The 14,055-nt window shown below is 36.2% G+C and overlaps 1 pseudogene; it reads right to left on the bottom strand.

Moving 5' to 3' along the window:
- Nucleotides 1-222: 222 nt before the first annotated feature.
- On the bottom strand, nt 223-10,435 carry LOC140773158 (probable pectin methyltransferase QUA2; annotated as a pseudogene).
- Nucleotides 10,436-14,055: the final 3,620 nt, after the last annotated feature.

Raw genomic sequence — 14,055 nt, 5'->3', positions numbered from 1 at the left:
GTGTATCTTGTCCTACTTGGCTACTCGCCATTGTTTTGTTGCACGAGATTGAAAAGGACTAGATACACTATAAAATTGATAATATAATTGTAGAATTTCTAAAAATAACTCCTACAATATGATCAATTACGCCAACTCAATTACTAACTAATAGACAGCAGGAAGCAGTATATCTCAAGCTATAGTAAGAAGAATATTTGCCTACGGAAATTTTTTTTAAAAAAAAAAGAAAAGTGCACAAGAAAACTATTTTGACAAGAAAGGGTAACAACAATTGTGACTAAGTGTGGACCAAATCCCATCACAGTGAGAACAGGAAAACAATGTTACATCTCTTTTACAAGGTAGGTTTCTACCTTCTTTCGCTTGCTAAATGTACCCTTCCAGAACTCGGCTCTCCGATGGATACTGATGCCAGTGACTTGGAAGCCCAAGCACTGGCACTCATTGCTCCTTGCAAGTTTCTTCTTTTGGATGGAAGCAACCCTTTGAATCCCAGCCTGATTTGATCAATGGAAGCCTCACTCAAGTTCATCAAGCTTGCGAATCGCGTGTGCCTCCTCCAAGCATTCTTCACGCATGCATTGAGTTTTGGAAGAAGGATATAAAGTAGCCTCAACAGCAGGAAAGAGCTCGCCAGTGCTAGATACGTGTCTTGCTGAAGTAATTTCTCCGGTGACCTGGCCCACGAGAATGGGCAATCTTCCTGCTCGGCATCCTCCTTCACAACAGTGACATTAGAGGAATCCACAATCTTATCCATAGGTATCGAGTCGAGTGACATAGGATTTACACCTTCAACATAGTAAATGCATCACAAATGAGAATAGCCAAAAGATTAAGAGTGACAATGTGAGAATAAAATGTTCAGCATGAGTAAACCCTCAGTTTTGTCCGGATAGGGATTTGATAAGCATCCTAACAATCTTATCTTAGGAGAAACAATAATCCATAGGAAGTTCCACACACCTGTGACATCCTTGAAGAAAGCAACTAAGGAACTGACTGTTCGTGGACCATGATAGCGCACTCGCATTGTGGAGTTCAAGAGAAAGAGGGTTGGAAAACCATGAACTCCGTACCTTGACAGTATGCTGCAATATACAACTTTTAGTCATCCCACATGCATACAAAGGATTGTTTGTAATCTATGGAAATATTTTTACCAAACAAACCTTGGCCTGATAACAGATTCTTCAAATGCAAAATGGCGTATGGCTGGAAATAAGGATGACAATCTGTGAAAATTGGAATTGCATATTCTTGAGAAAGGACACCATGAAGCATAAAATAGTACAGCCACATAATCCTCACTGTTACTGTACACCAGATTCAATGCCCGGTGTAATGTAGCCTCATCTCCCTAGAACATACAAATGCATCAATATTAATACAAAGCAGAAAAGGCCAATTTTCCCATAATTTGAAAGGACAGCTGGAAACAGGCAAAACAAATAATGAGAAATGACATAATTATAGCCAAATATAGGTCAACTGAATCCTGGCAGCTTAACAGTACTGACTATTATGCAAATACTTGCAGCATATGAATGAATGGTCCAGATGAACCAGTAGTAAACTAACAAACAATTGTTTTACTGGTAATAAACAGGATGCACCAAGTAGCCTAATGAAATGCCCATGCCCTTCTATTGTAAATAGTAGATATACTGCAGAAGATATATTAACCACATAGTCTTTGTCCAAAGGAGAACCAAATGAATAAAGGCTTAGGTTTTATCTGCAAAGAAGAGATTACAGGTTTCTAGAAGGGTCAAAATTCAGAAATTGGCAAGTCACTAAGTCAATTGTTGGCTTTATATTTCTGCAAGATTTTCAGCCATTATATGATGCATCAGAGAACAGCATGGTCTCCAATTGATCAAGAAAACTCAAACTGACCTAACCAAACCAAAATGGTCCAAAAATAAATCGATGAAACATCAATTAAAGAAATTAAAGCTCAAGATATAAACTATGCCAATTCAGAACCAACAAAACACAACCTAAGCATTAAAAGGATATATTCCTGTTGAGTAAACCTATCTATTTAGTAGACGGGTTCCAAAGTAAGTTCAACAAACAGGCTCCTTTATTAGATACGCCAACTTCATTCCATGCTTTTTCTCCCAAGCCCACCAATCCCACCTAGAGCTAACAAATAAAGTGGTTTATAAACCCCATATGAGAAATTCATGTATCTAATCTATTAATCTAGCAAATATAATAGAAGAAGTCATCTAACCTCTATGACATCAAGGCACATGCACTTAGTTGCTAAACTTGTCTTTTTATCCCAAAGCTAGCTAATAAAACAATGGTTTCCAACTTTCTGTGGCATTGTTTTTCAAAAGATACATGTCATATTGAATTATACAAGAAATGTTCAAACCTTGGTTGTACAATAAACTTATCAATATATGACTTGTGTGATATTTTTTTTTGGAAAAGATGCATATAAACCTATCTTCAGATCAAGAATTTAAACAACCCCCTTACAAGTTTTAGATGTTTAAATATTTCCATCCTGATTAGGATATCAAAAAAGAAGACGTACACATAGTTAAACAAGAGAAGATTTCTAGAAAACTACCACGGTGTCATAACTAACAATACCAATAAAGTTTTGGTCTAGCCTAGCCTTTGAAATCATCCTATATGCATATTACTGTAATAATGGGTATTACCACATTCAACTCATCAAAACGTAGTCGTTGATTCCTTCCCTAATCCCTAGGTGAAGATTAACAGAAAGCTGCATGTTTTGAGGTTGCCATAACTCCTCATCATTATAGCCAATAAGGCTCAGTTGCCCAATAACCCAATGGCTTGACAAACAATCTAAACTGTCAAAAGATGTCCAAAAGGAAAGTTGAATAAACCACATAGAAAAGATTAATAGGATTATCTCTTTAGTTTGAATGGAAAAAGCGAAACATGTTCAAAAACCACAAACAGCTGATTGGATACTAATCCAACAAACCCTATCAGAAATCAAAGCAATTCCTTTTTAACGCAGGAGAACACTAATTGATCCATGAATATGTTTCATACTTCCACCAGATTCAAAAAAATTATATTTTTAATTTTAAAAAAAAAACCATTCGAAATAATTACTCAATACTCACCTCCAAGACGCCCATCGGATCCCCACCACGCGCCGGATATTCTAGGGCAGAGCACGACGCCGGCCGCCCCAAGATCGAGTCCGCTGACGACAACCTAGGGCACACCTCCGCCGCCGCGGCGACCGCCAAAATCTCTCCGGCGGCCAGAAAGAGGAGAAGCGCCGTCCTCCAAGCTCTTGCCATTATAATCCAGACGAAGGCGAGCGAAGCGACGAGAGGAAGAGGGAAACCCTAGATCGCAGGGCTCGAGGCAAGGGAAAGAGAGCCGATGGCGCACAGGATAGGAGGAGGACAGCTCCCACGCATTTTAGCGCCGCCCGACGAGGACGATGGGAGGGGATCAGACGGCTCCCGTGATGAGGTGGGCGGTCTTGGTGGGAGAAAGCTGCAGGAAATGGGATTTCTAGAAGTGGGGGCGTTTTTGTCCGTAAGTGGCGTTGACGCGGATAATGCAAGAGACCGGAAGCATCTCACCCAAAAATTTTAAAAAAAAATTAAAAAATTAAAAATTAAAAACAAAAATTAGTTAGAATGTTTCTTTTCCAGATTGATCCCTCTAAAAGAAAATATACATATATGCCCTCAAAAAGAGGTTTTCTACAAAATAGAATGGAAATTACTTAAATAAAAGTTCATCAAGAATAATAATAATGCTTACAAAAATATCTAGCCCCATACCACATGTTTAAATTAGGGTTAATTTTCATATAGATCCTTTATTATTAATTTTTATATTTACATCTTTTAACTATTTAAAAAACATATCTCATTCTTAACTTTTCTATATTTTTCTTAAAACGAACAATAAAATAATATTTAGACAGCCTAAAATTAATAATGTAATAGTTTTTAGTATAAAATTTTAAAGAGTAACTAAGAAGGTCTAGGTAAAAAATGAGCAATAATTGTAGTATCCAAGTGTAGTTAACTAGTTATCCTTTGGACCTGGTATCACCTCGGTGATGTGTATATAAACAAAGAAATGCATGACTTTGCTTATGATTCGCCTGGAAACAAACAAGCTCGAAATCAGGTTGGACAAGAGAAGCATTATTAGAGATCAAATGTACAGAGAGAGAGAGAGAGAGAGAGAGAGCAAGTGCTACTACAAAGAATAATATACTTAAGAAAAAGAATACAATAGGATGGCTGTAATTCGTGTATACTGCAGAATCACCCCTTTATTTGGAGTACTTCATAAGTTTTAGTGACTTGAGGCTTCCTCATTGTATCATTCTTAGTTTAACTTGTAAGTTGTATCTGGAAAACGCCTAGACTGTGATCTCCGGCATCCATTGAACTAATTCCATAACTCCTTGGAAACCTTGCAGTTCCACAGTAGTTAAGTGAATCATTTTCCTTGCCGCCTTCTTTGATCATCCATTTACAGGATGAAAATCTGTCGTAACTATAGAGAAAATACAAGTAGCATCTAGGTATCTTTCATTGTTGCTTCCTGTAAAACGGCTTTTGACAGATGAGGAGCTTCTCGTCACTATTAATATCGAGCTCCATCGTACGGGAATCCCACTTTAGCACTGTAGGCACAGATCTGGCGGCCTCAATAAGAGGAGCTGTATCACGAAGTATTATCCAACCCTGCATGTTTGCAGCACCAGAATGAGATCTAATAGAGTTTCACAAGAAAAATGATACATCTTTGAAGTCTCCATGCTTTAATAGGAAAACATTTTTAAAAAAATCAGCATTAGCAACCATAAGTGGTTAAGCGGGCCTAGAGCAACAAAGATCAATTCCAATGATAGTTATCCTTCCTGACTACTTGAAAAGCAACAGTGGCTAGTCCTAATATTCATCTTGAATAATAGCAATACTCTGATCAACTTGACAGAGGCCAATCTAATTTCTTCAAAATTTTCCTGGAGGAAAAGCCCCCCAATTTTCGGCACAACCTACATATGATGCACAACCATTTGATTTGGAAATATGCCAATATCAGTGGATAATATTCTCATTTCTAGTTAAAATATCAGTAGTAAAAGTATTTCTAGGAAGACTTTTAAACCATAAAAAATGGAGGTTGCTAACAGAAGACTGGTTTGGCAACTACTTCCTATTCGATAAAAGTTCCAGATGAGCATAAAATATTTCATACCTCTGGACGTAGTATACGATCAATTTCTAAGAAAATATCAAGCATGGAACACCTATGTTTCCTCTGCTTCTCAAGCGAAAGCAATCCTTCAGCATGCACCATATCATATGTTCTTGGATATGTCGGAAATGATTCACACCTGATGCAAATGTTCACTTTAACAAAAAAGATCTGTGAAAAATAAAGTTAACTAGAAGATCCTGCTTCATCAAACAACACATTTAGTAAGTCTTATCAAAATGTGTAAGATAACATTAAATCATTAAAATAATAATATCTAAAATCCGTTCAGTTACCAAATACAACCTTGTAGAAATTTATGCAGAGACAAGTACTTCGCATACCAAATAGTCCAACAGAAGAGGATTGAATATAGCCACAATAGTAATCAGGAGGGTAGTCAAGGTGTTATGTTCTGTATGTTCATGGAAAGGTCACATGATTCTTTCTAATTGTGTAAGGACTCTGGAAAGAATAACTTTCTATTCTTGGGGCGACAACTTTCGAAAGAAACAAGGGGTACAAATGTAGACCAATCTAGCACCAAGATTTTTTGGGTCATTTATATTTATTATAAGACAACCAAAAGGCAAAATCAAGGAGGGCTGATGTAAATAATCTAGGGCAATTTCAGTAAATACAGGAGTCTGAGGATTGGTGAACTATCGATTTGATAACTTGCCAATCAAAAACAAGACTAGGTTCGGAAGAGAAAAACAACAGATCAGATATACATCATTAGATGCATGTTCCACGATAAGTCAGCAAAAAAGCACACACCAAAATGTACTCAGAGAAAGCAGTCAAACATACCAGTCATGCTGCACACCAACAAACCCGCGGTCAAAAATTAAAGGAAGATAGTTGGGACCACTTGTAGGCACAACATTCATCACCCAGACAGATTTCTCAGAATCCAACAAAGCAGCATTAAAGCCTCCAAAGCGAGCATTCATATCTAACACATTTCTGAACATGTTGAAAGGTGGTCGAGGATCCTCATCACCAGGTCTCTTTGGATGATCAGAGAATATAAGAGGTGAAAGAAGAGACCAGTAATTCTGAACTACCAAATTCCAGCTTGCAGCATCCTCAGCAAAGTCCTCTGAGTGCACATCTGATAAAGAAAGGAATTATTTCATATCTATTTAAAAGAAGAAAGTGAATAAATAAACAATCCCTGGACATTGAACTGTTGGAAAAATCTTGATTTAAACATGAAGTTTTTATAAATTTTGAGCTCAAAATTAAGTGAATTCCTCACATTATTTATGATGGATTAACAATAGAATAGAAAGAGCTCAAAGAGTATTTTAATATCATATATTTATTTATTTAAATTTATAAAAAAGAAACGAATAAAATTTGACTTTAAAGCGACTACCATGACAATGAGAAACAAATGAGAGTGAATTAAGTACAACATCGACTAAGAAATGTTGGTAGGATATATAAAAATTAGTTTCCACTTTAGCCTTTGGACCCCAAGAGGTATCCAATTTTTGAAGTAAAGAAATCATTATCAAATCAACTCATGCATGGGCCACCCGGCCCGGCTAGGCTCAGTCCATAATCTGTTAAAAAAAATTTAATATATTTCAATACCGTTATATGCTCAGTTTTTTGTGACATTGTTGAATCAAATTATTGACAACAGAAACAATATCAAGAAATGAAGAGAATTTTGTGAATAAAGAACTACCAAGTTAACTAATAGATATATGAAATAGATTGATGTGTCCTCTTTATATGTACAGCAGATATTGCTAGACCTTTCATGCCACTTCTCCCACAATTCCCTTGTGTTGGCCATTTCTCACACTTCTCACAAACTTTAGATAATTCCCTGAGACTTGCAAGTTGCAACTACTTATGCTTCCTAGTAATAGAAGCAAATGAAAAGGACACAACTAATATACCCACTTACACCTGAAAAGCTACACATAGAGCACAACATAAAGGAGAATGATGACAAATAACAAGAACCAGCCTTTAATCTGAATAAAAATAACAACTACTATGTCATGTATATGTTAGTAACAATATACACAGGTTGAAAATAGGAAAGTTTGTTTCTTATACATACCATGTGTATCAAGTTCGGTTGAGTTCAATGTGGACCGAGAAGGCCAGGTTGTTTGATATTCAATGGGAATCCACCTCTGGCTTCTAGTCCCTGCTATGCAGGGATTGAGTGGTTGATAGTATGGAGATTCAATGTCATGGGTTTTACCACAGATTGCAGGTCCAGCTTTCCTGTAAAACCATTGCATTACATCACCTTTAGTTCATTCAACATCGCTGCACTTTGACACAAAATTCATTTTTGATTAAGTGGCCTTATGACATTATGAAAGAACACGGATGTGGATTGCCTACCGAGAACTGTAACATTTCCTTTCACTCGTTTTTTTCCAAACAACTGTTTCATCTTGTTGTGACAACATATCCCAGCAGAGATTTTCAGCAAAATCGCTAATGAATGTCCACTTCTTCTGGTTCTCTTTGTCATGCAGGGATCTATGAGTATTGACAAGTGAAGTCCAGACAAAATAACCCCCAGGTCTCAGAAGTCTATCAACTTCAACCAAGTAGATACCATCTGCATGGATAGAAATAACAATAAGAAAATTGATATCTTTTTAGATTGAGCTGGCCCAATGTAAATACAAATGTACAGTATAAAAACATTAATAATTATTCTTCCAGGGTCTTCTAATATAATGGGTCCCAGGTCAAGTAATAACATAAGTTCAAAGTTCAGATTTGGCAATATATGTAATTCTTTGAAACTGAGGATAATATGCCATTTAACATATTCAATATGATTTTTTTCGCAAAATATGTTCCGTGGAAAGAATGAAAATGTTATTATTAGCCTACTACATTGTCATCGAAAAATAAAGATACTGGCATCCTGTGATCAAATCTGTCAGTCAACATCTTGATTTTCCTTCCCCTTAGCACCTCCTCTCCCTTGATTGCATGTCACAAATCCTGCATTCCTTGAGGAATACTGCTTAAAAAAATCGCCCATGTGCTTGAACATAAAGAGTGTGAATTATATAGTAATTCCCATACTTTCTTCTAACATGATTTGAGGAGTTGAACTTACATGTTACACTTGTTTAGATAAACAAACTCATGAAAACAGGTACAAGGTAAGAAAGAGAAAGGATCAAAAGAAATTGTTATGCCTAATTAGCTATAGGTCTCATTTAATCAACTTCATTAAATCAATATGTACCATTTTTCTCCCATGAAATTCCGCATCTAGCGCAATGCAACATATCAAATGAAAGGTTTGGATATGGTAGTTGTTTTGATGCAAATGAACCAATCATAGCAGGAATGCCTCTCTCTAAAGTTAGTTGAACTTGACTGCCCGAGGCCTCATAATTTGCAATGCACATTGTGAGCAGCTGTTTTGAGGAAAGATGAGCTCCAAAGTTACCAAATCCACACCCAATATCTAGGACAGTTCTGACCTGTAACATCAGCAAAGGATTGATGCATTAGTTTTATTGAAGTTGATATAATTATGGCAAAATATTAAACATTTCTGCAATGAATAGAACTATGATCGTCGTAGACATTATAAAAAAGGAAAATAAAAAACTTGTGCAACAAAATTCAGTTTAAAGTACTTGAATAACTAATTCTCATAGAGTTTCTTTTCTTCCCTTTGTTTCCCTTTCTTATTTCAAGGAGACAATATAAGAACTAACAGAAAACACAGCGGGCTAGTATTTTAAGCAGAACTTTCACTCACCCCAACTTCATTGAAGTTGTACCCACTCCTCAGTCCAATCATCTCCGCAATCTGATGTGTATAGTCTTCTACTCCATCAACCATCAGGGAATCAGATCGAAACGAGATCTGCTCTTCCTCAACCATCATCCTATAAAAACAACACCCAGAAGGCACCTCTATGAGAAAAACTCGGATACAATATAATCACAAAAGTAGACCATTATACCTTTTGGTCAAGCTCCCAGAGGAGAACTCTTGTCCAGTAATCTTCACATTCTCCTTCCAAATGAAGTCCCTCCCACTTGGCCATCTAAGTGGGATTCTATAATTCCTCGGTGGCAGAATCAAGCAATCAATTGCAGAGTCACGAGAGCAGTGTCGCTCATACTCAGTCCTGGCATTTAGATCTACTGAATCAGAACTCTCCGAAATATTGTAGTAACAGGGGACATAATTCTCATATTCTGCAGAACAGAATTCCAAATCCTTTGATTTTGCAATGCCAAGTGATATATCCCCTATATCTGAGAGGTCTGTGATGAGCTGCTCCTGGAGCCGCCGGTAGCTACTGTAGATGTTATTGCGAGATGAGGTGGAGATGGAGATGGCACAATAAAGTGAGCCCACTAGCGCAATGGCAGTGAATACGGCAAGACCCATCTTGAATAAAATTGTCAGGATTTCCCGGCTTCTCATGTTCCTGGCAAGACCGACAAGCTCATGGCCATATCCATTCTCCGTGAAATCCTTCACATCATAATTCTGATCAAAAGAGTCATGCCCAAGGCCGCCAGAGGATTTCCCCCCACCTGAGAGCCCGCGATGGAGCGGCCTAGACATCCCCTTCTGCCTACCCAAATGACAATTCAAGAAAGATCCAAATCTAGACTTCTAACAAAAACACAGATCGGACTTCTTTCCGACAAATAGTAGAACAGATGGTGGGCGCCCAAAATGGTACTGAAATTAGTGAAGAAATTCAAGGAAATAGGGAGAGATAGGCTGGCCATGCAGAGACAGCACAACTAATAGCCATGGAGTGGCCCCATCTAACCTCACACAGCAATAAGAAGGGGTCAAAAGGGAGCTCTTATTTTTTTCTCTAACGCGGCATCTCTCAACTCCGCCTCAGTAAAAAATAAAATAAAGACACTACAGCGCCTTGGGATCGATTGAGTTCTCCATTCCCTACTGGAGTCCAAATTCTCACTAGAGTCAACAAGACAAGAGAAACTACAAATGGGTTCTTGTAGAAGATGGAAGCAAGTACCGCAAAAATCCCAGCTTTCTTACGATGGAGAATCTCATGAGCTTTCCCTAGAGCAATGCTTCGCCATCACCAATAAGAAAACTCAAAGCTGTTCATATCTCAACTTACTCCACTCCACTCCACTCCACTCCTCTTCTCCTCTCCTCGATCGGGAAGGGTCACGAGATTCATTTATTTTTAGACATAGTCAGCTGACGTAGCACGCAAGAGGGGAAGCCTCCACTTATACGATCACATGGGAGCTTTATTCACACTCCGATTGGTCCATCGCAGCCGTACGATGTCGGATCATGGAGTAAAACATTCTATTCATTGGGGGGCCCAGATTGTCCCGTGGGGCCGCAACCAAACGGACGGCGACGACCAACTCGACTCACAGGCGCGTCACTGAGTCGGGTGGGCCCACTGCCAACTCTCATCTCACAACTTACAGCTTGCAAAGAAGTAGATCACATCACATGGTACGTAATAGTTCTATGAGTAATAATTCGATACCGACTAATTAGTTATTAAAAATAATTTTTATCTCATGATAAATTAAAGGGTATATAAGATATTTTATATATGTGACATATTTTCTTATTATTTATTTTTATAACAATTTCCTTAATAATATGAGTGTCAATTTCTATTATTTTATATTTGTTTTTTATAAAAAACAGATGGTTAAGAGAGAAATAAAATATGACTAATTTACCCTTATAATTTAAAAAAGTAACTGATACTTTCGATTGATATAATCGCCACTTTTGGTTAATTTTATCTGTACCGTTCGGTTAAGAGAGAGAAATTAATAATTCTTATTAAAGCATTTGTCTAGTTCTATAAATAATTCTCCGAGATTTAGATAGAATAATTAAACTCAAATGCACATACTCTTTTTTCTTATATACAATTTCCCCTGAATTATAAAAACACTAAAAAAAATTTCTCCCTAACTTTTCTCTTCTTTTTTTTTAAATTGAAAATAAGAGTAAAATAGTTTGTAACATGATATCCATCGCATATTATTTTTGAACGAATAATCTAACGGAGAGAGCTGCAGCTTGGCCCAAAAGGGCAGTCGAGTCTAAAATTTCAGAAAACCCAATTGGGCCTTATGGGCGTAGAATTTCAAGCCAATGCTAACCTGCGCGGGGTGGTCACGTTAGTTCTCCACCTGGATGAGTTGGTGTAGGGTGTGAATTGCAAAATTGGCTATTTATGCTAATATGTGTATGTGTTATATGGAGATTATATATCATGTAATTCTAAACTGCAAAGTTTATTAAAAGTCTAATTTGGTTACTACTAGCTGTTATTAGATTGAAATAATCTTTATTTGAAGGTGGAGTACATTGGAAGGCTTTGGCGAATAACTGGCCCATTTCGGCCCAGTGGTTCAACTCTCATTTTCTAGCCTATTTTTGCAAATTAGGTAAGGAGAACTCCTCTCAAGATGATAAAAATGCCCCCATTAAATTTATTAGAGTGGACAAGTGTAAAGAGATAAGGGTATGAATACAATAGTTATTTTACTTACGTTATTCTCTCAATAATATTTTTTGTCCGATTTCTAATAAATAAATAAAGATAGATATCACTCTGTTGTAATAGAAGCCCATCTTATCTTAACATCTATCAGCGACAACATAGGATGATGGATTGGGTGCCTAACTATCGCACAAACAAAAGGCATCTATATAGATTCTGTTGGAGTATGAAATATTTCTAAATTAATATAATATTATAGTAAAATCCTAAGTTTAATTCTATCAAACTTTATCTGTTATATAAAATATAATATATTCACTTATTAAAATCAAATTTATTTTCTAGGTTTATTAAACTATCTCAAATATGATCACCACTGTAGTACACTAGTAGGAGCGTATTCACTTGTGACAAACTGTTATGATTCAATCATTTATAGGCATAATTTTTTTCATAGAAGAAAAAAAATGAATTAATTTATATGTATTTACTTATGAGTCGTTTTTTAGAAGAGTTGGCTCATATGTCCAATTTATATCGTTAAAGAGAGTTATTATCTAGTGTCTAATCTAAACATCAATTAAGTCTACCTCTTGAATCTGTCAAAATATTCTATACGTGACTATTGCTATAGTGCAGTGGTAAGAGCGTGACCCACCCGTAGAAGAAGATTACAACATTAAATACTTATGAGAGTAAATTTCTTCGAAAAAAAATAAATTCTATGTGGACTTGTTTGGCTCGTCGTAGCCGATGATTTAGCTCATTTATAACCAATTTTTCAGAAGGACCACCTCATATGTCCAACATATACTATTAAATAGTGTTAGCCCTACTCTGGAACTTATGATTAGCCTACATGCTCTCTTATCTATCAATAAAAGAATATCTCAAATCTAAAAACAAAATGGAGTGTTAATATAATAAAAATAAATTTATTCTCTAACTACTTGAAAGTTTTTTAGATTAGTGTATGAAATCCCCATAATTTGCTACAGCTTCTTCCTTTTTATGCTTCCATGGCTTCTCTTACCAGACTTATGATCAATAAAAAGAAGCCCAACTTTGATATGTGTGTATGGTAGTAGTTGAGCATATTTATTATTCTTCCCCCTGAAGGCATTGCAAAACATCCCAGTCACCCATCAAAACTACTTGCAGCTCATAAAAGAAGCTACCTATAACTTGAGCTCAAAAGAATCTCTTCAAAAGAAAGAGAGAAAGAGAGAAAAACCTCTGGCGTAGAAATTGAACTCTCCAACTGCCAACTTTGGGAAGGTAAACAGTAATAAATTCTCAATTCCCATATTATATATGCATGCAGTACGAGTAAACACTTCTACCTGCTTCACTGTGTGTGCTTGGAGAGTGACAGCCACAGAATGCAAAGGAATTCTTCTAACTCTTCGATTATAATCTCTCTCCGAGTTAAGAAAATCTCCATTGAAAGCGATTCTCGTTAACGTACCTAAGTGGCATCTACATAAATTAACTACAAACCACCTGCTTGGAAAATTAAAAAGAAAAGAAAGAAAATTCTAACTAAATGGATAGCTCCAAATTTCCTTGATGGCTAAACAGCAAAGTGTCACCATCTTCTTTTCAAGACAACGATGAGTTCTTTTTAGGAAGGACGCCATTGAGCAGTAGTCCATTGTTACAGACGTACACCTGCCCCAGTTATTGAGTGTCTCACTTTGCCTTACTCTAGACTAAGCACAAGGTACATTTGACACTATGTATATATTTAACATAGAATTCTTTCTTTCTTTTTTTTAATATAAAAAAAACTTCGATATTGGTTAACATATTCATAATTAGTTAGATTTAATTAATAGAATAATATTTTAAAAAATTTCAGTGATAATTATGTGTAAATTCTAAAAGCTTTTTCTTTATTCTCAATTTTCTAAACCATTGTTAGATTTAAATCAAGTTAGTATAAATAATAAACATAGACAAAATGTACGTTATTTTGTACAAAAGTTTATCCTCTTTCCTTTGTGATGTTTCAGGCCGAGGTTGATGCCTTCCTAATGCCAACTAGATAAGTAAATTTACTGGGCCAATACTTGCTTGTCACTAGAAGCAACTAATTTGTCTCACTATCTTTTAAATCTAATCCAATATAATTTTTATTTATCCACTCTTCTCAGAGATAATGTGGAGGAAGCTACATTTTTCCTGGCATGATTTTAATTATTTATGCTGCTCCAAAGTTCAAACTATGGATGAGAGAGTATGAGAGTTACATTATTAATAATAATAATAATAATAATAATAATGAGCTTAACAAGTTAAGGAGAGAGTGTTG

Source organism: Typha angustifolia, chromosome 13 (genome assembly GCF_048772165.1).
Source record: "Typha angustifolia cultivar Huaian chromosome 13, ASM4877216v1, whole genome shotgun sequence".
NCBI lineage: Eukaryota > Viridiplantae > Streptophyta > Magnoliopsida > Poales > Typhaceae > Typha > Typha angustifolia.
The sequence above is the reverse complement of the archived record's forward strand: the minus strand, read 5'-3'. Positions and strand labels throughout refer to the sequence as shown.